The sequence below is a fragment of the Eulemur rufifrons genome, chromosome 30 (genome assembly GCF_041146395.1).
Source record: "Eulemur rufifrons isolate Redbay chromosome 30, OSU_ERuf_1, whole genome shotgun sequence".
Taxonomy (NCBI): domain Eukaryota; kingdom Metazoa; phylum Chordata; class Mammalia; order Primates; family Lemuridae; genus Eulemur; species Eulemur rufifrons.
The window spans coordinates 112,082,543-112,105,950 of NC_091012.1; positions in this window are offsets into that span (position 1 = coordinate 112,082,543).

Consider the following 23,408-nt stretch of genomic DNA (forward strand, 5'->3'; position numbering starts at 1 on the left):
ACTTGTATTTCCTCTGTAATGAGGTTTTGAAGCATGTCAGCTTGAGAACATGTCTAAAATCTTTAGAATAACTGAAAATCTTGGATGATATTACATTGAATTATTGGACATTCAATAGGTAGCTAGATGAGTTTGCTGCAGCATCCTTCATCCTTACCTAGTCTCTTAGTCTGGGTTCCCTTAGAAGCAGATGCTGAAACAAGGATTTGGGTAGAAGTAGTTTATTTGTAAGTAGTTCATAAGATAAAATACTGGCATATTGATTACTAAACATACTTTTACTTTATATACTTGTGCTTATTATATTTACATGCTACAAAGAGGCTAATTCTTTGGGTCTGTCAATGAGTAGGTTCATTTCTGCCACATTGAGAAGTTTTATAAGGCATGTGCGTGGCTGAATAGAGGTGGCTCAGGTGTATTCATCAGCTGCTCTGATAAAATCACAGACAGTACACAATTATGAACCCCTAGGTCTTCTCTGTGATATAGAGGTGACTTTGCTTAAAAGTTATAATTTATATGGGTGCATGAGACTTTACTAGGGGTCTCAAGATACAGCAATATGTTCTGTTGACTAAAGAAAAAAAGAGAATGTTTCTGATCTAAACTAATTATTTTTGCTCTAGAACAGGAAAAAGAGTGGTGAAAGACAAAACTCAGCACATACGGAAAACTCTAGAAAGTTCACAGACCTAGAATTTGAAAAGGAACACAAATTTGTGCTAAAATTTTCTAAAACTGACTCAGTTTTCATGAGTTAGTTCATAAGATTTTCAGAAAAAGCTCATGGTTACTTTAGTATCAAACATTATATTGAACACTAAAGTCAACCTGAGAATTTTATTTGCTCTCTGTAAAAAAGATCAAGTTTTGTTGCAGCGTTTGTCTGCGTGGCATCAGATATTGTAAAAGGACACTCTTCAGATACATTCGTTTTCTATGCTGTTGTAACAAATGACTAAGACCTTGGTGGTGTAAACACACATACACACATGTTTATTTGCTTAGAGTTCTGGAAATCAGAAATCCAAAATTATTTTCTCTGGGCTACCTTTTTAATAATCTGCCCCCCAAAGCAGAGATTCTATATCTCAACAGAATAATTTTCAACATATTATTCTTACTATATCATGCCCATAATTAGTCTCTTTAAAATAAAAGTTACACTTTTAATGTTTATTTAAATATGTATTATATTGCCACTTTGAGTAATAGGTAGCCAAGCTACAACCATTCACCTACTCAGGCTTCCATAATCCTATCTTAGGTGCTCAAATGACCTGGCAATTTTATTTTTGCCTTCCTCAAGTGGAATCCTAAATGAAAAATAAAATAAAATAATGCTTCAAAATGTATTTCTCACTTAAAACTTTCCTTGAGATTTTCCATAACTCCCTGGAAAGTCACAAAAATTAATTGTGTCATCTTATAACAAGAGAGGTGGTAGAAACAGATTTATTTGATATACTACTATTTATGAGTTGTATAGAAAAACTTGTCTAAAAAGAGGTTCTTAGCCTGTACTTAGTAAAATTGGAATAGAGAAATATTATTCACATAAATATTTTAGAAATCATATCATGTACAGTAAGGTCCTAGATATATGGCAGTACACTTTCTGTTCATGATGTGTTGCTATTTAACTGAGTCCTGGTGGTGCTTTCTGTGATATTAGTCAACAATACCATAGTGTTATAAGGTATAATTTTAGTTACTAATTTTAAATGTCTGGTTGCAATCTGACTTTTAATTTGCATCTACCCTCTTCTAGGTCAGAGATTTTCAACTGAAGAAGCATATCAAACTTATTTCTGGAGATTTATTAAAATATAGATGCTTAAGCCTATACCATACATACATTGTGGAAAATAGGCTAAATCATTATGCCTAGAGACATTTTTTCAAAAGCTCTTTTCTGACTTTATAATATTCCTTTTTTGCACACCACAGGAAAAAAAAGTAATTTTATTTTCAGTTGCATTATTCTTGTTATGCCCTTCCACAAGATTTTCTCTTGTGGAAATTATTATTTCACTTGTAATAAGTTAACCACACCCTTTATAAGTCTCTGTCTCCTCCATATTGTTATTAGTTTTACACTGATGCTTCCCAGAAGACCATACAATCAGCTACAGGCAAAAAGCTTTGTCTTTAAAAACGAGGACCATCTCAGAGCCCGGTGAAAAACACAGTACCTCAAATACTTCAAAGATAGGCTCCTGAGCACAGGTTTCTCGTGTTATCATATAACTACCTTTAAGACACTATCAGAGGACAGAGTCAGATTTTCAAAACGTTCATGACACCATTTAACACAATGTCCAGCAGAACAAGACCTAGGGGTGCAAAGTCCAAAGACCTGTACTATGAAATCTGTCCTTTTCTCCTAACCTGTCTGGCCATCCCTAAATAAGACACAAGTGAAAGTTCTCGAAAGTGAAGTGTTGAATGGGACAGCAGTTCTGCCTCTCTGCCTCCCTCCCTCCCCTGAGTGTGGGATTCCTTGCACGTGTGGAGGGGGATTTGGCAGGGGCTGCATTAAGCTGATGCTCTGCTGGGCCTGGCTTCCATGTTCCCTGTGAAACCCACAAGCACAGCTGAGCACGATTCTTAGAGGGACGGCAGTGCCTCGCTGCTGACCCTCCCCTGCCCCTTGGCTCTGCAGAGGGCTTGACACCATGGGATCATTCCCACTCCAAACTCCACCTCAGGCATCAAATGGAGAGTCTGAAAGAGCCCAGGAAGCCTGGCTCTTTACAGGGTCACAGTGACCGTGAGTGTCAAGTAGCACATGGACTGTAAGGTGACCACCTCCACACACAGAACTGCTAACCCACCATGGTTAACCCACCTACTTTGCCCTTCCTGGCCTTCAATGAATTCCTCAGATGTACATTCCAATGTAGGATCCAGGAGTCTATGTTTTGCTCTACCAGCCAGTCACAAGCCAAAATAGTTTTAAAAATGTAAGATAACTTTTACTCAACACGTCAAGATCTGAATATAATGATCAATTCTCTGGCATTACCCATCCTAGAGGAACCCACTTTTCACTGAAGGACACAGGACTATGAGAGACCCATGTCCTGGACACAAAGATGCTTCATTTCAGGGAGGAAGAGGGGGCAACGTTGTCACCATCATGTGATCAACTGAAGATGACTTTCCACCTGTGGCTGCAGGGGAGAGGCCTGCTTGCTACTCAGATGCACAGAAGAGGAAGAGATGAGCTCAGCTAATGCTGGGAGGGCTTCACGGCTCTCTGTTAGGGACCACACATTTGTGGGTGGACATCTTGAAAATGAGGTGTCTGGAAACATGAGGTTCAATGAGCATCACGTGCCAAGAAAGACTTCTTGGGTTTAGACAAGCACATCTTCCAAAGAGCTCTAAGCACAACCCCGACACTATTTCCTTCATTCTCAGGACACTCCTGTGGACTAGCCAAAGGCCAAGCCAAGTCACAGAGGCAGAGAGAAGGCGAGGCTGCGGGCAGGAGGATCAGAGAGGAAAGCAGAGTGGGGACCACCTGGCCCATCCCTCTGCCCAGCCCTCTCCTGTCTCTCCACAGGGTCCGGCAGGCTGCGGTTCTCACAGCCAGGGCCTTAGCACCCAGCAGTCACCTGAGAACCAGGCACGGCTGCACCCTGGGGAAGCATGCCTGCGCGCCTGGTGCTAGGGAAGGAGACAGAGGCAGCTGTTTGGTAAGGGCTCCCCTGTGCCACGCACAGTGTGAGGCAGCGGTGTGCAGGCATAGGGGACTTAATCTTTGGGGAAGCCAAACATAGAGGGACTCTTATTATCCCCATTTTTCACATGAGGAAACCTGCTCAGAGGGAGTAAATGAAGGTCCGAGATCACATGGCCAAAAAGAGGTGAACTGAGATCTGGAACCAGACACCTGGATTCCATCACTAACGTCGGCTGGGCAGCCTCTGACCAGTCCCCTCTGAAAGGGCAGTGGACTGCACAGTGTGGCCCTCGAGAATCCTATGATCGGTGAAAACCTCAAATGTGGTCACTCACAGGCAAGGGGACAGATTGCTGCAACACTTGATGTGACACCTTTTGTAAAATAGTACAGAACATGAAGAGCATTGGAGTATAATATGTACTTTTTAGTCCATCTCTCAGGACAGAATTACACAGGTTATTTTTATCCCTCTCAAAGCATATATTAATATTTGGCTACTGATAATTGTTTGTTGCTCTATCAGATGTGTAATCATTAAAATGAATAGCGTGTTTAATCTGAAAACAGGCCGGATAATTGTGTTTTGAATAAGATACATTTATAAGTAATCCCACTCATTAATAATTAAAAACCATTAAAATTTTCTTGATTTGCCTGTGTTAGGCCAGATCATAGGTTTTACATATTATTATGATTTAATTTACCAGTGTTCACAACATAGGACAGAAAGATGTATTCACAGCACTGGCTACTACTCCTTATCTCTAGTCTTCTTTTGGAATAAGTGAGAGTATAAATAAATAAAAAACTATTAATATATCAACCTGACCATAACTCCTTTTTTGTATTTTTCATTATGGTTTCCCATGACTCCTAAATCCCCATGTAATAGCCCCTGCCCCATTAAGCTCGTGCCAGCCAGTGTGTCCCCTCTGCCCCCATCCCTGTTGCCATCACTGTCCTCTGACTTTAGACCTTCCCTGCCATGAATAAAGCCACCAGCACCTCAGTCAGGGTCTTCAGCCCCAGCACAGTTCCTAGCTTCCTGCTGGGAATTCACCAGGCCTAGGAGGCCCCAGCCAACTCCCTGGCCTCCCAGGGCCTTCCCTGCTCAGAGTCAATGAGGATGTCTCTCCCCCCTCCCTCAGCCAGCTGCTCCCACCAGGGCCACTGCCCATACCCGTCACCATTGGAAACTGCTCCTCTGAAATCACTGATTCAAACACCCCCCGCTGACCATGGCTTCCACCTCCCAACTCTCTATGGGATAGCTCCCTCTGGATGTCTCACAGACGCCTCCTACCCAAGGTGGCAGAAACTGAGAGGAGTCAGGAGCACTGCCATAGATTTACATCCTTTATTAGCATTTACTTTTGACAACAGCAGGGCATCCTCAGCTGAGATGTTTGAGCTCTAGCTGATGGTATGGGGATTCCTGCTATGTTCTGGACCCAAGTCTTCAGCCGGTCTTCCTGGCACTGGGCATCTCATCAAAAAGAGAGAAGGGCACATCCTTCAGGTCGTCGTGGGCCTCATCGTTATCCACTTCTCCCTCCCCATCTTGTGAGTCGATGTTCACCATGTCGTTGCTGGTCTCAGAGCCCACCACTTCGAGGATGTAGTCGGTAAGGCAGTCTAGCACAGCAAGCAGGAAATCTGTTCCAGGAGTAGTCAGGCATTGTGCATATTGTTCCTCCTCTAGAAGGTCATCCATGCAGCTCAAAGGCACCTGTAGCTCATTTTCAGAAGAAGCATCTTGAGTCTCATTGCTATGTCCATCAAAGCTCTCAGGGCTCCTTTTATCTTCCATGATGTTTTCTGGCTTTGGCTCTGATCAGCTCTACTGGATTCTACAGCTGGACTAGGTCTCTGAAGACACAGTTGCTCTGTCTTGCCAGTGTATCCCTGTGCACCTGCGCCTCATTGGTCAGAGAGCTGCCTTTGTGACGTCCTAGGCTTTATGATGTCATCAGTGTTCACTGGGCCCTGACCAGGCCTCAGGCTAGAAATGGCTGACAGGGACCTGGTTACTCTAATAACTGGGCCCTGATTTTGACAGAACTGTATCTTTCTACCTGACTTTAACATTGTAGAAATAAATGTGTGATTCATTGGAAAATTTTGCCTTGTCTTTAGGACACCACTCCAGGTTATCTGATTCTAGCCTTTAATTGTCTTTGAGGTCTTTTACAACCTTTTGTTAGTTGTAGGTCACTGATAATGATAAACATGTAAAATATATTCCCTAGTTGAGGTTCAATTGTCCTTCTCCTCATGGTGTAATGAAACCAGTTTTGTCTCTGTTTACACATTCATTTAATATTCCTAATGAATAGTCCCATGTCTACTATTTGGATTCTCTTTTGAACCAGGTATTATTACAATATCTTTCTCTTTTAACATGTTAATTTCATGTCTTTATGAGTGTCATGATTTTACCCTGCTTGAAAACTATGTTTTAATCCTTTTTGTAGTAACAATAAGATGCTCAATGCTCAGTGGACTCACCTGTCAGAGATAGGTAAGCATAGTTGATAGAGAATAACAACTCATGCTCAGTTCAAATCCAGATACATCTTTCTTGGCTCTCCTATGTGAAGCCAAAGCACCAAGAGATGTTGCTTCCTTTTTTCTTATTTAATTTTCCTCTCCATTAATTTTTTGTTTCTGCTTTGGTTCATTACTAGCCAGTAACTTTCTCATTCCAAAAGGGAGAAAGTGAGAGGAAGAAAATAGTCTCTAATCCAAGCAATTTCAAAATCCAACTAGACTGTGTTCTCACCAGAAGCACTTTTAATGTCTATATTTCTACTAATAGTCTGTTTAAGATAATCCAAGTTTGTTCTATAATTTTCCTAGAGATGTTTCCAGTCTATATCCATTATCCAATTCCAAAGCCACTTCCACAATTTTAGATATTTGTTATAGCAGCAACCTACTTTCAAGTACCAAAAGCTATAATAGATTTTTATGGCTACTATAATGAATTGCCACAAACTTGGTAGCTTAAAACAACACACATTCAGTCTCCTACAGATCTGAAGGTCAGAAGTTCAAAATCTGCTTCATTAGTCTAAAAACAAGGTGTTATAGTACCATGCTCCCTCTGGAAGCTCTAGAGGATGATCTGTTTTTTTGCCTTTTCCATCTCCTAGAGCTGCATTCCTTGTCTGGTGACTCCTTCCTTCATATTCATAGCCAGCAGCATAGCATCTTGATTCAGTGGTCACATTTCCTTCCTCTGTGTCAAATCCACCTCTGCCTCCCTCTTATATGGACGTATGTGATTGCACTCAGGTTCTATCAGACAATACAGAATAATCTCCCACATCAAGATCCTTAATCATATTTGTGAATTCTCTTTGGCCATATAAGGTGACATTCATAAGTGCAAGAGGTTAGGATGTAGATATCTTTGGGGGCCATTATCAGCCTACCACAGGAGTTAGTCCCAGGAAATTCTGGCAGGGAAGAGAGGAATTGCGATAGGGAAGGGAAGGAAGAAAACAAAGTATTCATTATCTAGAAGCTTAATATTACTGAAGAACTTTAGAGACCACTGTAGAAAGCACATCTTTCAGGAGCAGATAATGCCCCACCATTTTGGACTGTCATATTATTGGGTCGAGTGGGCTCTGGGGCCTGATAAAATGTCTCACACAAAGAAATACAGGTTCTGACATTTAAAGCCAGGCAAATATGCACTTAAATGGTGTGAGCTATGGGAATATGGGCAGGACACTGACAGTATCTTCTATGCCCAGAAATGTCTGTATACCCTCCTAATAAATTCTTTCCTTTTCTTCTTACCTCCTGCCCACTATTCCATCCTTTATTTAACAAATGTACATTGTGGCCGGGCGCGGTGGCTCACGCCTGTAATCCTAGCACTCTGGGAGGCCGAGGCGGGTGGATCGCTCGAGGTCAGGAGTTCGAGACCAGCCTGAGCAAGAGTGAGACCCCGTCTCTACTAAAAATAGAAAGAAATTATCTGGCCAACTAAAATATATATAGAAAAAAATTAGCTGGGCATGGTGGCACATGCCTGTAGTCCCAGCTACTCAGGAGGTTGAGGCAGTAGGATCACTTAAGCCCAGGAGTTTGAGGTTGCTGTGAGCTAGGCTGACGCCACAGCACTCACTCTAGCCCAGGCAACAAAGCAAGACTCTGTCTCAAAAACAACAACAACAAAAAAAAACCAAATGTACATTGTGTAGCTACCAGGCATCAAGTACTGAGGTAGATGCTGGATATTCAATGTTAAATAAATAAACATTATCTTATCCTTATGGAGTATCTAGTCTAGTAGGAAAGACAGATGTTACAACAAACACTCAAACAAATACATACTTTAAATTTGCAGTGCATGATCTGAAGCAGAATTTATCGACTTCAGCACAATTGACATTTTGGACTGGATAATTTTTTGTTGTTGGGCAGGAGGGCTGCCTCTGGCATAATAAGATAGCAGTATCCTTGGCCTCTATCCACTAGATTATAGTAGCATCTTCCAGTTGTGATGCCAAAAATTATATCCAGACATGGTCAAATGTCCCTTAGGGGGAAAAATTATCCTCAATTGAGAGTCACTTATCTACATTAAAAACAAAAGTTACTTTAAACTACAGTGAGGAGATGTAATTTAGATGGGGTAATCAAAGAATATCCACTGAGGAAATGACAATGAACCTTAGGACTGGCACAAGAATAGGAAATGAAAACTCTTATAGATATCCACCCAGGCAAGCAAAAAGAATTTATGAAGAAGACCCCAAAGACAATCACAGCAACAACAAAAATAAATAAATGGGACCTGATCAAATTAAAAAACTTCTTCACAGCCAAGGATGCAATCAATAGAGCAAATAGACAACCTACAGAATGGGAGAAAATATTTGCATGCTATACATCTGATAAAGGGCTAACGACCAGCATCTACTAAGAACTCAAGCAAATCAGCAAGAAAATATCAAACAACCCCATTAAAAATGTGAGCACAAGACATGAACAAAAGCTCTTCAAAAGAAGATAAACTAATGGCCAGTAAACATATGAAAAAAATGCTCAGCGTCTCTAATCATCGGGGAAATGCAAATCAAAACCACAATGAGATATCACCTAACTTCAGTGAGAATCGCTTTTATAAAAAGTCCCAAACAACAGATGCTGGAGTGGATACAGAGTGAAAGGAACACTTATACACTATTGGTGGGACTGCAAACTAGTACAACTTTTGTGGAAAGTAGTATGGAGATACCTCAAAGAACTAAAAGTAGGCCTACCATTTGATCCAGCAATCCCACTGGGTATTTATGCAAAGGAAAAAAAAGATATTTTATAAAAAGATACTTACAATCAAATGTTCATAGCATTGCAATTAACAATTGCAAAGATGTGGTAACAACCCAAGTGTCCATCAATACATGAATGGATTAGTGGTAAATATATACCATAGAGTACTACTTAGCCACAAAAAATGGTGAACTGATAACTTTTGTAACAACCTGGATGGAACTGGAGAGCATTCTTCTAAGTGAAGTATCACAAGAATGGAAAAACAAACACCATATGTACTAAATACTAAATTGGAGATAATGGATCAACACTTACATGCACCTGTGGAAGGAAAACTTAATGGAAATCAGGCAGGTGGGAGCAGGGAGAAGGGGATGGGTAAATTCACACCTAACGGGTATAGTGCACACTATCTGGGTGATGGACACACTCATAACTTTGACTCAAATTATAGAAAAGCAAATTATGTAACCAAAATGTTTGTATTCCCCTAATATTCTGAAATTAAAAAAGAAAAAAAGACATTAGATAAATCCAAGGAAATATGAATAAATTATAGACTTTAGTTTAAAAAAAAAAGATTAGGAAATGGTTCAGAGAAGTGGCAAGAGAAATAAAACTCCAGAAATATAGCATGGACAAATTCCTAAACTGATAACATACTCAGGATGATTTAAATGAAAGCTGGTAAATATGCCGAACATGAATGCAAGGAAGGAGAGTGGTTTAAGATGACCTTGTATTCACCCACAAGCAATGAACAATGTGGACTTTAATAGATTTCTTGGCATTTGGATCCATCTGTCAAGTCTGATTGCTCTTCTGCACAGCCAAAGAAACCATCATGAGAGCAAACGGACAACCTACAGAATGGGAGAAAATATTCACATGTTACACATCTGATAAAGGGCTGATAACTAGAATCTATTTAGAACTCAGGAAAATCAGCAAGAAAAAATCAAACAACCCTATCAAAAAGTGGGCAAGGGAAATGAACAGAAACTTTTCAAAAGAAGACAGAACAGTAGCCAACAAACATATGAAAAAATGCTCTCAACATCTCTAATCATCAGGGAAATGCAAATCAAAACCACAATGAGATATCACTTATCCCCAGTGAGAATGGCCTTTATCAAAAAGTCCCAAAACAATAAGTTGGTGTGGATGTGGAGAGGTAGGAACATCCATACACCGCTGGTGGGACTGCCAACTAGTGCAACCTCTGTGGAAAGCAATAGGGAGATACCGCAAAGAGATACAAGTAGATCTACTATTTGATCCAACAATCCCATTATACCGCAAAGAGATACAAGTAGATCTACTATTTGATCCAACAATCCCATTATTGGGCATCTACCCAAAAGAACAAAAGAAATTCTATTAAAAAAAATCTGCACTTGAATGTTCATAGCAGCACAATTCACAATTGCAAAGATGTGGAAACAACCCAAGTGCCCATCAATATATGAATGCATTAATAAAATGTTGTATATGTATACCATGGAGTACTATTCAGCTACAAGAAACAATGGTGATCTAGCACCTCTTGTATTATCCAAACTTTATTTGTCTCTAGTGTTAGATGCAAATAAATGGTAAGAAATTTTTGCATAAGAGATGTTAAGAAATTTATTGTATAAAACAATTGTAAAATATTTAAAATCTAGCTACTAAAGTCTTTAATTTTTGTGGGAGTGGCAAGGTGAGATGAGCTATTTATTATTCCCAGAGCATAAACACTTCATCATTACTAAGTGAGATTTATTCAGGCCTCAATGATGCTTTTCTGTTAAACTTAATAGCCATAGAAGAAGCAATGTGACCTCTGTGGCTCAACAATGATGAGATAATCACGTAACAGAAATGAAAATGACTCGTGTCTCATTCTCCCCTCCCATAAAAGCAAATTTGGAAATTATGGGTCACAGTGCCTTCTTCTGTTTTGGCCATTTTGCTTATGGAAGAGTTAAGAAACCTCATCACATGACAGCAAATATTTCCATCTTTCCTTAAAACCACTTGAAGTCCATAGTTGCTAACTTCATCTAAGAACATGCCATTTGCAATATATTATTGAGACTTAGATGACAACCTAGAAGATAAGCTTATTATGACAAGAGAAATAGTACATTGGATCACATTTCATTCATTGATCAAATATTAATTGAGCATCTACTACGTACCTCTATCATAGCACTCGATCCACTGTGTCCTGCTTATATGCTTACAGATCTCTCTGCCCCTGTAAGTCTCTGAGCTTTTGACAGCATGGACCATTCTATTTGTATATAGTACCCACTACTATGTATTCGGTTAGCACATGGATCCAGTGCTGAGGGAGATTTAACCTCATGACCCCGTGGAGTTTACTCATACCTAAAGCCTGTGAATCCTGAAAGCAACAGGATGATATAAATGTAAATTTCTTTGTTGAGGTTCATAAAATCAACAACCAAGTACATATAAGGAAGAGAACATGCTTGAGAGTGCTAGACTTCATATGAAAAGTTAGGAAAAATGTTTTTATAGTCCAAAGTCTCAGTGAGATGCGCCAATAGGTTTACACAATTGCTAAGAAAAACACAAAAGATCAAATTCCTGACTGCTCTCAGAGCTTCTATACTTGACCTACTCTGTGGCCATCGGAGGACTTGTTCCATGATAAATCCATGGACATCAGCCTTCATCGAGTTCTCAAGCCTGCATGGCAATCATGGCAATCAGTCAGATGTTCCCTAGATGGTTCCTTCACCCACTCTCAATTAGTGTCATTTTTTTTTAACTTCCATCACTCTTCAAACCATGTTTTTCCTCATTTCCTATCTCATCATAGCAGATGCTGTCTGTGCCTTCAAATAATCCCCCCAGGTCACACCATTCCAGTACATACCAGCTTCACTCTACTGTAAGCACCTGCAACTCACAACTGAAAGCTCTTATCTCAGTTGGCCTGGGGAAGACTGGAAGCCCTGGGACGTTAATAACCCTGAGAGCAGCTCTCAGCCAATGAGAGATAGCATTGGAGGAGAAATATTCCAGTTCCCTTGCTCCTAAAATGGGATAATTTTGATGTATATTATACTCTGTTTCCTAGAATTTCCCAACAGGTTTGTGCCCCCGTTGCCAGAAGCAGAAACTTGCTTCATAGCACATATTTTATTGACTTCCCCTCCCTGTCAAACTTCCTTAATTACTCTAATGGTGATTCTTGGAATTAATTTCCATATAAACTATTTGCACACAAACCCTTTCTCAGTGTCAGCTTCTGGGGGTACAAAGCTAAAACATTTTCTTTCAGCAGAAGCACTTACCTCCTACTACACAGAGAGAACAAAGACTCCACCCCTAACCCTGGCAGAGGTGATCTCATGACCCTGGTGCTTCACTTACAAACTTAACTAAATCCACACTCATACATCCCTCCTGCCCTTCAACTTCGGTGGAAGAGTTGCCTATTCTTTTACTTAAGATTAATCCCCAATATGTTACCTAGATTAATCAGTCTTGAAGCTTTTTGTGACATTTATTTGGAAGTAATTTCAGATTTATAGGAAATTTGCAAAAAAAAAAAAAAAGTACAAATAGTTCCCATATTCAACCAGGTTCCTGAAATGTTAATACTGTCAGGTTGGCTTCATCATCTCTTTCTCACTGTTTTTGTAAATTATTATTGGTAAAATTCATTTAACACAAAATTCACCATTTTAAAGTGCACAATTCTATAGCCATTAGCACATTACAATATTGTGCAACCATCACCACTACCTAGGTCTAGGACCTTTTCATCAAAGGAAACCTGTTACCCAAGCAGTCGTTTCCCATTCCACCCTCCACTCAGACCTTGGCAATCATTAATCTTCTTTCCGTTTTTATGGATTTACCTTTTTTGGGTATTTATTTCATATATATTAAATCATATAATATGTGCCTTTTTGGACTGGCTTTGTTCACTTAGCATAATGTTTTCAAGGTTCGTTTATGTTGTAGTATGTATCAGCACTCCATCCCTTTTTATGACAGAATATATTCTATTGTATTGAATATCATGTTTCGTTTATCCACTCATCAGCTGAGGATCATTTATTTAGCATGTATATTCCAGTATACAATGCTGTATTATTAAATATAGTCACCATGCTGTATATTAGATCTCTAAACTTATTCATTTCATATAACTGCAACTTTGTACCCTTTGACCAACATTTCCCCATTTCTCCCATCCACTCACCTCTGGGAACCACCGTTCTACGATGTCTACATATTTGACTTTTTTAGATTATATATATAAGTGAAATCATGTAGTATGTTTCTTGCTGTGTCTGGCTTATTTCACTTAACATAATATCCTTACATTTAAGTCTTTAATCAATTTGATCTTTGATGAAGCACAATTCTATTAGAGTAAGGTTTGTGTTGCTCTCTATGGTAATAGTAAGCTGCACCAGGTATGTGGGTTGCTATTTTAATTATAGCCACCACTGAGCTGGTGGGAGTGAGGAATAATAAGTGAGTGAAATCACCAAAGGTCTCTTAACAAACTTTAAGAGCTTCTTTCAAACTTTAGCAGCTTCTTTCTTCATTAAACACTCCTCTGGTTGTTGTGAGTTTGGGAATATATTCCAAAGTCCCAAAAAAGTTGATTCTGACAATTTATGGTAAATTGTTCCTTTAGTGGAGGGGCAGGGTTTTGGAGTAACCGACTCCAATAATTTTGGTGACCTTTTTGGATGATGCATTGTTAATAACAATGTGTGTCTGTGTGTGTATGCTTATGTGTGTATTAACCCTGCGCTTGATTTTCACAGGCTTCTTCCAATCTGTAGCCATGTTTCCTATGTGTCTTAAAAGAGTACTTCCTGGCTAAATAATACATTTTAGCCTGGGCCAGAAATGGAAAGAGGGATGGAGTGCAAGGGGCCCTAAGAAGCTGGAAAAAATTCTGTATCTTGATTGTGGCCGTGGTTTCATGGGTGTATACATGGACTAAAAATCTACCAAATTGCAAACTTTAAATGGATGTAGTTTATACCTCAATAAAATTTTTAAAAATTTTAAAGTCATACTGAATCTTTTGTAGTTGCTCAAACATGCCATGTTTCCTCCCACCTCCATCCCATCATATATAGCACTCTTTCTCCTTAGGATATGTCCTGTCTCCCATCCCTATTGTCCAACATTGCCTGACTAACTCTTCCTCCATCTTTTAAAATTAATTCTAATGTCTGCTAACTCTGAAAAATCTTTTCTCACTAAATGTTGTCTAGCCGCCCTCCTAATTGTTCCCACAGCATTCTATACTTAATTGAATCAGCACATGAAGAAAAATATCATGAAGATGCTTGTGTTCCATGTAGTAAGGTCAGAGTGGGTCAGTTCCCACTAGAGTCTCAATAGCCTGGCTACTGAGAAGTCTTCCAGAGTATCAATCAGGAACTTGGTCAAACAAATACCTGAAGGATTACACCCTCAGCCCAGGCCTGGAAATAAGATACCTGTCATAACACTAAAAGCAGATCAGAGGTATATTGACATTAAACAAGTTCATAAGATACCATAAGGAAAAACTATTTCAGGAACCAGAATACTTCAAGTCCAGACAACTAGCAGATTTTCTTCTCCTGAAGGCCAAGAATTTTCTGTAATTCACACATAGGACATGCTCAAAAATCATTTGCTTAGTTAATGAGTTCTATGTTGCTTCAGGGACAGAACTAGGGTCCTTAAGTAGAAATCACAGGTGTTAGATGTTTGCACATTATCAGAAAGACATTTTTACCATGACAGTAGTTCAAAAACGGGATAGAATGTCACAAATATTATACATATTTCCTGTCCCTGAAACTGCTTGAAATTGTTGGCTGGCCCTCTGCTGTGAAATGGCAGATAATGTAAACTGTTCTCATATAGAAGGGTCATAAAAGTTGCATCTTTCAAAGCCTATGCATTTTCCCACTTCACACCCTAGCACATAGTAGTTCATAAGACGCTATGTGTTAATCCATGGTGTAAGATAGCATTTGTCCCATCAGTCTAAATTTCCATGCTTTTTTAGCCACAGCTGTTGCTCCAATCCACTTTTTTGGTCTTTTGTCTGTTTGCCTGTTTTTTCCCACTTTTTTCTTCTCTCATTAGGATTTTCTATTTCAGTGTGAAAAGTCAAACTGGAATAATGGAGATCCATTAAGCAGAATATGTAGTGGTATAGTTCAAAGAGCCCAGACCAGAAATTGGGATCAGACACATCTATGTTCTACCCCGATTCTACCAACTCTGTAACTTTAAGCAAATTATTTAACATTTCTAAGTTTCCTCATCTACGAAATTTGCATATGTTTCCTTTCTTCACAAATTGTGGAAGAATTAAATGAGATAATGCATGCAAAACATCTAGTGTATATCATATGTTTAATAAATACTAATTATCTTACTCCTCAGTTTATGTAAGACAGACAGTTGATGAGCAAAACATCCAGGTATCAGTTCCAAGTACTTTCACTCTGGTTTCACATACTTCAAAGTACTAAGAACCCTTTAGATCAGGCCAATATGTGATTCATCTTTAAATACCTAATTCCGAGATTTTATTGGGCTCTCAATAATTGTTGCTCAATTGCATGACCCAAGAGATCTTGGTTGGATGGATTTGCTTTTCCCCAAAAGATTTAGATGGTCCTTCAACTCAAGAAGCTCATATTTTCCAGTGGGTAGTTCAACAATAACCACAGGAAAAACAAAAGCCAGCCAGGAGGTAGTTTTAGTAATCTGAGTAGTGAAAACAATTATATAGTTATGGCTGATCTTATCAAAATCAAGGGAAGTAGGAAGAGGGCAGGAATAGATAGATTAAGGCCAAGAAACAGGAGAAAAATCATTCTTTGTAATTGTAATTTTTCAATCATACATCTGTGAAGCATTAGTCACCTGTAAAAATAAGATGTGTACTATGAGTCATGCTATCTTTTATGATAGCATTTAAAGGCCTGCATTTTACTAACCTGAAGCTTAACCTGAGATATTTACTCTGCAACTCTGTATCATGTCCTATCTGGTTATTGTGGCAATGCCTGGAGTTTCAATTTGAGATTAAAAAAAGATAACAGTGATGAAGTAAAAGCAGTACAGAAATTCAGAAAGTATCAAAAGAGATTACGTACCTTAAAATGTTCTGAAAACTAGAAATGTTATTTAAAACTACAGTGATATTCTCATTACCTGAGCTCATCAAGACACAGAATTGCAAGGTGCAGATTTGCACTTGTTTCAAGTGTTTGTTCAAGAAATAGCAATGACAAAGAGCTAATTTGATGGATGACATTGATAATAAATGGTTTTCTTTAATTACAAGCCATCACAGTTCCATCCAAATGTTAAATACAAAATTTTTAAAAGATGGTTTCTATTCTCTAGTACAGTTATCCCTCAGTATTCTCAGGGGAATTGGTTCTGGGACACCCCTCCCTCAGGATACCAAAATCCTAAGATGCCGAAGTTCCTTCTATAATATAAAGTAGCATAGTATTTGCATATAACTTATGCTCATTCTCCTATATACTTTAAATCATCTCTAGATTACTTATAATACCTAATACAATGTAAATACTATGTAAATCATTGTTATACTGCATTGTGTTTTTTTTTTTTTTTTGTTTTGTTTTTTGAGACAGAGTCTCACTCTGTTGCCCAGGCTAGAGTGAGTGCCGTGGCGTCAGCCTAGCTCACAGCAACCTCAAACTCCTGGGCTTAAGCAATCCTCCTGTCTCAGCCTCCCGAGTAGCTGGGACTACAGGCATGCACCACCATGCCCGGCTAATTTTTTCTATATATATATTTTAGCTGTCCATATAGTTTCTTTTATATTTTTAGTAGAGATGGGGTCTCGCTCTTGCTCAGGCTGGTCTCGAACTCCTGAGCTCAAACGATCCGCCCACCTCGGCCTCCCAGAGTGCTAGGATTACAGGCGTGAGCCACCGCGCCCGGCCTGCATTGTGTTTTTATTTGTATTTTTTATTGCTGTATTGTTATTTTTATTTTTTTTTTCAAATATTTTTGACCATCAGTTGGTTGAATCCATAGATGCAGAATCTGTGGATTTGGAGGGCCAACTGTATATATACTTGATATCAGATGAATGTTAATAGAAGTTATGTTTCAATTCATATTTAAAGATATCTAATAATGAAATATAGGGGGTTTTGTTGTTGTGTATGTATTAGGACCTCAAATTAGACAGGGTGTCAGCATATCAGTTCTAATATGGAAATGAAAGACAAGTCAATCAACCAAGAAGCAAATTCAGGAGCACCTATGATGGCTCTGCCATTCTGAACTCTATGAGAAGTTGAAAAATCTATAGGCTATATATAGTCAACAATAAAGTATTACGTATTTTAAAAATTTGTTAAGAGAGTAGATCCCCACCAACACTTACTGCTTTGGGACTTTTTGATAAAGGCCATTCTCACTGGAGATAAGTGATATTTCATTGTGGTTTTGATTTGCATTTCCCTGATGATTAGAGATGCTGAGCATTTTTTCATATGTTTGTTGGCCATTGTTCTGTCTTCTTTTGAAAAGTTTCTGTTCATTTCCTTTGCCCACTTTTTGATAGGGTTGTTTGATTTTTTCTTGCTGATTTTCCTGAGTTCTAAATAGATTCTAGTTATCAGCTCTTTATCAGATGTGTAGTATGCGAAAATTTTTTCCCATTCTGTAGGTTGTCTGTTTGCTCTCATGACAGTTTCTTTGGCTGTGCAGAAGCTTTTTAATTTCATCAGGTCCCATTTATTTATTTTTGTTGTTGCTATGATTGCCTTTGGGGTCTTCTACATAAATTCTTTGCCTAGGCCAATGTCTATAAGAGTTTTTCCCACATTTTCTTCTAGAATTCTAATAGTTTTGCACCATAGATTTAAGTCTGTTATCCACCATGAGTTTATTTTTGTGAGAGATGAAAGGTGTGGGTCCTGTTTCAGTCTTCTACATGTGGCTATCCAGTTTGCCCAGCACCATTTATTGAATAAGGAATCTTTTCCCCAGTGCATGTTTTTGCCTGCTTTGTCAAAGATTAGATGGCTATATGAGGTTCTTTTTATATCTGGGTTCTCAGTTCTATTTCACTAGTCTATGTCCCTGTTCTTATGCCAATACCAGGATGATTTAATAACCACAGCCTTGTAGTATAGTTTGAAGACTGGTAAATTAATACCTCCCATTTTGTTCTTATTGACTAAAATTGCTTTTGCTAAATGGGGTCTTCTCTGGTTCCATATGAAGCATAAAATTATTTTTTTCTATATCTGTGAAAAATGACGTTGGCAATTTAATAGGGATTGCATTGAATCTGTAGATCAGTTTGGGTAGTAGAGACATTTTAATGTTGGCGTGGATTTGGAAAGATAGGAACACTCATACACTGCTGCTGGGACTGCAAACTAGTGTAACCTCTGTGGAAAACAATATGGAGATACCTTAAATAGATACAAGTAGACCTCCCATTTGATCCAGCAATCCCATTATTGGACGTCTACCCAAAAGAACAAAAGACATTCTATAAAAAAGACATCTGCACTCAAATGTTTATAGCAGCACAATTCACAATTGCAAAGATGTGGAAACAACCCCAGTACCCATAAATACATGAGTGGATTAATAAAATGTGGTATATGTATACCATGGAGTACTACTCAGCTATAAGAAACAATGGTGATCTAGCACCTCTTGTATTTTCCTGGGTAGAGCTGGAACCCATTCTACTAAGTGAAGTATCCCAAGAGTGGAAAAATAAGCACCACATGTACTCACCATCAGATTGGTTTCACTGATCATCACCTAAGAGCACATTTAGGAATAACATTAATTGAGTGTTGGGCAGATGGAGGGGAGGGTATGGGTGTATACATACATAATGAGTGCGATGCACCCTGTCTGGGTGATAGACATGTTTGAAGCTCTACCTTGGTGGAGGGGGGGCAAGGACAATATACATAACCTAAACTTTTGTACCCCCATGATATGCTGAAATAAAAAAAAAAGAGAGAGTAGGTCCCATGTTAAGAGTTCTTACCACAACAACAACAAAAAAAAATGCTAAGGAGGCACAAGAAAGCTTTTGGGGATGACGGATATGTTTGTTATCTAGATTGTGGTTATAATAACATGAGTATATACATATATTCAAACTCATCAAATGTTATACATTATATAACATAAGGTAGAAATACATATAATAATATATATCAATTATATATAATGTAAAAATATATCTAGAATTATATATCAACTATGCTTCAGCAAAGTTGGAGGAAAACTCTATAGACTATAGAACTAACCTTACGTGAAAAGTTCAGAATATATTAGTGCACATAAGTGCCAAATTGTACTATCAGGAAAGATTGGAAGAATTGAGAGTATTTAGTCTAGACAGGCAAAACACTCATTCCCATGATTCAACAAATTATAGTTGTTTGGGACTAAGCCGAGCTGTTCCAGGTAAGAAGGAGAGTACAGCCTAGAGCAGCAGTCCCCAACCTTTTTGACACCAAGGACCGGTTTCATGGAAGACAATTTTTCCACGGACCAGGGGGTGGGGGATTGTTTCAGGATGATTCAAGCGCATTACATTTATTGTGCAGTCAAACCTCTCTGTTACTGATAATCTGTATTTGCAGCCACTCCCTAGTGCTAGCATCACTGCCTCAGCTTCACCTCAGATCATCAGGCATTGGATTCGCATAAGAAGCACGCAACCTGGATCCCTCGCATGAGTAGTTTACAGTCAAGTTTGCACTCCTATGAGAATCTAATGCCACTGCTGATCTGACAGGAGGCAGAGCTTATGCAGTGATGTGAGCGATGGCGAGCGGCTGTAAGTACAGATGAAGCTTCGCTTGCTCACCCGCTGCACACCTCCTGCTGGTGTGGTCTGGCTCCTAACAGGCCACAGACTGGTACAGTCCACAGTCCGGGGGTTAGGGACCTCAGGCCTAGAGGGTAGAAGCATGGCCTCTAAGTCAGATTGCATCTCAGTTAGCTTATTACTGTTTGACCTTGGCCTTATTCAAACCCTTGGTGCCTCAGTTTCTTCACCTGTAAAATCGATAATAACAATACATGCCTCTTTGGGTTGTAATGAGTTAATATTTGTGAAGCATTATAACAGTGCCTGCTAAATAATAAGCATCACATATGTGTCTGTTAAGTAAGAGAGGAAAAAGCAAAGAGCCTATAACTTTGAGACTATGGTTATCTAAATAAGAATTTCAATTATTTCAATCAAGTAACAAGCTGTAAAACAAATATAGTCAAACTGGAAAATAACATCGCTGAAGAGAATTTACTTCAACAGGGAAATACAATTGTTGAACTTGTAATAACTAATTCCCTACATAGATGACAAACTATAAAATGTGATTATGGCACAGTGGATAATACTCAGACACTGGCATGAAGACAGCCTGGGTTTGAATTCTAGCTCTTCCACTTGTTATCTATGTAAACCAGGGCAAATTACTTCTCTGCACTTTAGTTTCTCATCAAAATGAGGATGAGTATAGGGTTATTGTGCATATTAAATGAATTAATATCTGTAAAGTACTTAGAACAGTACTCAGGCAATTTTACTGTTATTATGTTTAAAGGTACAAGTTATATGACCAAATACCTACTAGGATCATATGAGATTAGAAATTAGATAGACATGTATAAATACAATTAAGATATCATAGGTAATGTTTATATTATATCTACCTGTTAGATTGCTAAGGTAAACCACTGAAATGTTATGGAATTATTGGAGTGATCACCCACCAGATATTTTTGGAACCCTAATGATACCAGAGTAAATGTCATGTTTTAGCCTGAGCTCAGTTTCTTTTCTACTCCATAACCATTATGACCTTTTTAAAAACATAAATTAAAGCATGATGTTTCCATGGCTAAAACCATTCAGTGACTCCCCATCTCTCACTGGCCAAACTTATCACACTCAAATAGCAAATTAAATGTTCCTTACAATCATGTACAGTAATCTTTCTCTCTGAGAGTTCTTTTAATTTTCTCTGTCCTATTGCACTTCCAGCCCTGTTTTCCTGCCCTTAATCTGGCTCTGCAAATCAGTCTGTTTCACCCCAATTCTGTTTGCTCTCCCTAGAATCCTCACTCTCTGAAGTTTCAGACAAGATTAGGTTTTTGTTAATACATAGCATCATCACCTTCCCTTTTCTTAATACTCAGTATACTTGCAGTTAATTGCTTTCCATATTTATTCTCACTAGTACGTAAACTGGATGAGGATAGAAACTATCTATTTTGTTCACTGCTGAATCCCCAGTACCTAGCATCACTTCAGGTATACTAGAAGCAATCAGTAAGTATTTGCTGAAGGATGGAAAAGAGAGTAGGAAAATAATATAATATAAAGCACTAGCCACATTTTTCCTGACCTAACTCTATTTTCTAGCTGATCCTACACCTCCAACACATGTTTCACCATTACCACTAAAAACTTGATCCTTTCTGTTGCCCCTTATGACTCAAATTCTGCTCCTTGTCATCTGTTCCAATAGACAAGAACCATGAAGACCTGATTTTTGGTCTTCTTAACTAATTGTGTGATACCAGCCAGTTCCCTTCCTCTCCCTAGATCTCAGAGTCCTCATCTAAAACATGAGGGATTATGATTAAATTATATTTATGTTCCATTATTATAAAATTCTGTCAGTCAAACACTGATCTCTGCAGCACCCTATTTTGTGACAGTTTATTCCCATAAGCAGTGGTGTTCTAAAGCCAGCTTGTATGGGCTCATGAGAGTCAACTGTGCACATCTCTTCTCAATCTTACATTTGATGACATTATATTGTCAGTTTGAAATCAGCCATGATGGGAGTATGTGTACCACAGTAATCAGCAAAAACTATAAATGAGGGCTTTTTTTCTGGAGCTGGTTGTTTGAACATTTACTGGGACACCACTGACTATAAGCTCTGGCTGCTTCCATAGGAATAGTGACCAACCCTGGATTAAAACTTAACACTAGGCTAGGCCCGGTGGTTCAAGCCTGTAATCCTAGCACTCTGGGAGGCTGAGGCGGGAGGATCACTTGAGGTCAGGAGTTAAAGACCAGCCTGAGCAAGAGTGAGACCCTATCTCTACCAAAAATAGAAAAATTAGCCGGGCATGGTGGCGCATGACTGTCTTCCCAGCTACTCGGGAGGCTGAGGCTGGAGGATCGCTTGAGCCCAGGAGTTTGAGGCTGCTGTGAGCTATGATGACACCACTGCACTCTAGCCTGGGACAACAGAGTGAGACTCTGTCTCAAACAAACAAAAAACCTTAACACTAGTGCTATATGGAATAAAAATTATTGATGTGGATAGCCCATAAGTAAACATAAAATACAAAACCACACATATGGGTGGTATATCTTAGTTCAGGATTCTCTAGAAGCATACTCTGACACAAGAGTTTGAGTGCAAATGAGAGGTGATCTCAGGGAGCACACAGTAGTGACTAAGAGAAAGGAAGAAAGCTAATACAAGGTACAGGCTTCTGCTATGGCCACCTGGGGCTCAATTCCATTGAGTATATCTAGGAGATTATAAAGGAAATGTCTCAGAATTTTCTCAATTGAAAGTGAGGAACCTGAGATATTTATCACAAACTGCCACTCATAATTGGTTGAACTGCTTCTGTAGGTTTTAAGTTCCTGAAATTGTGTTCGCCTGTCTCTGTAATCTAAGGCATACATCCATGGCCAGAAAAAGCCTCCACGCAGACAGTCACACTTGTTTACAGTAAGAAACCACTAGCCTGTGCTAAGGAGGGGTACTAATAGGACAGAGAAATTAACAGCACTGCTTTAGCATTCATCAGGGATATTCAACCTCAAATTGCTTTTTTCCAACAAAAAGCCAAGATGCCTCTCTACCATCCCATTAAAGAGACTGAAGCCATTCTCCAATAATCCAATCAGGTGATTTTGAAGGATAGTGAGCTTCATTAAATTAAAACATTAACAAATTTGCATAGTAGTATATTAAAAAGTAGCTATAATAAAATTATAATTGCAGAGAACTCTGGACTTCGTGTTTGAACTCGAAGCAATTATAGTTAGAGATAATTAAAATCCTCTGAAACTGATAGAAAATCCATTATATGCAGAAGGGAGAGAAGTTCAGCGGAGGTTGGAAGGGTATCCACAGCACAGGATCAATGGAGGACTTAGAACCCAAATGACTAAAAGAGAAGAGAATCCTAACGTGAACCAAAGACATTTCTCTTACATACACTTTGTTGAAAGTTTTACCCATTCTTAGTACAGTATGATTGGAAGTTAATATTAGAACTTTTCTTTATAGTATTTTTAATTTGTCATATCTAAATTTTTCTCGGACTATTTAGTATACAGTATTTGGTT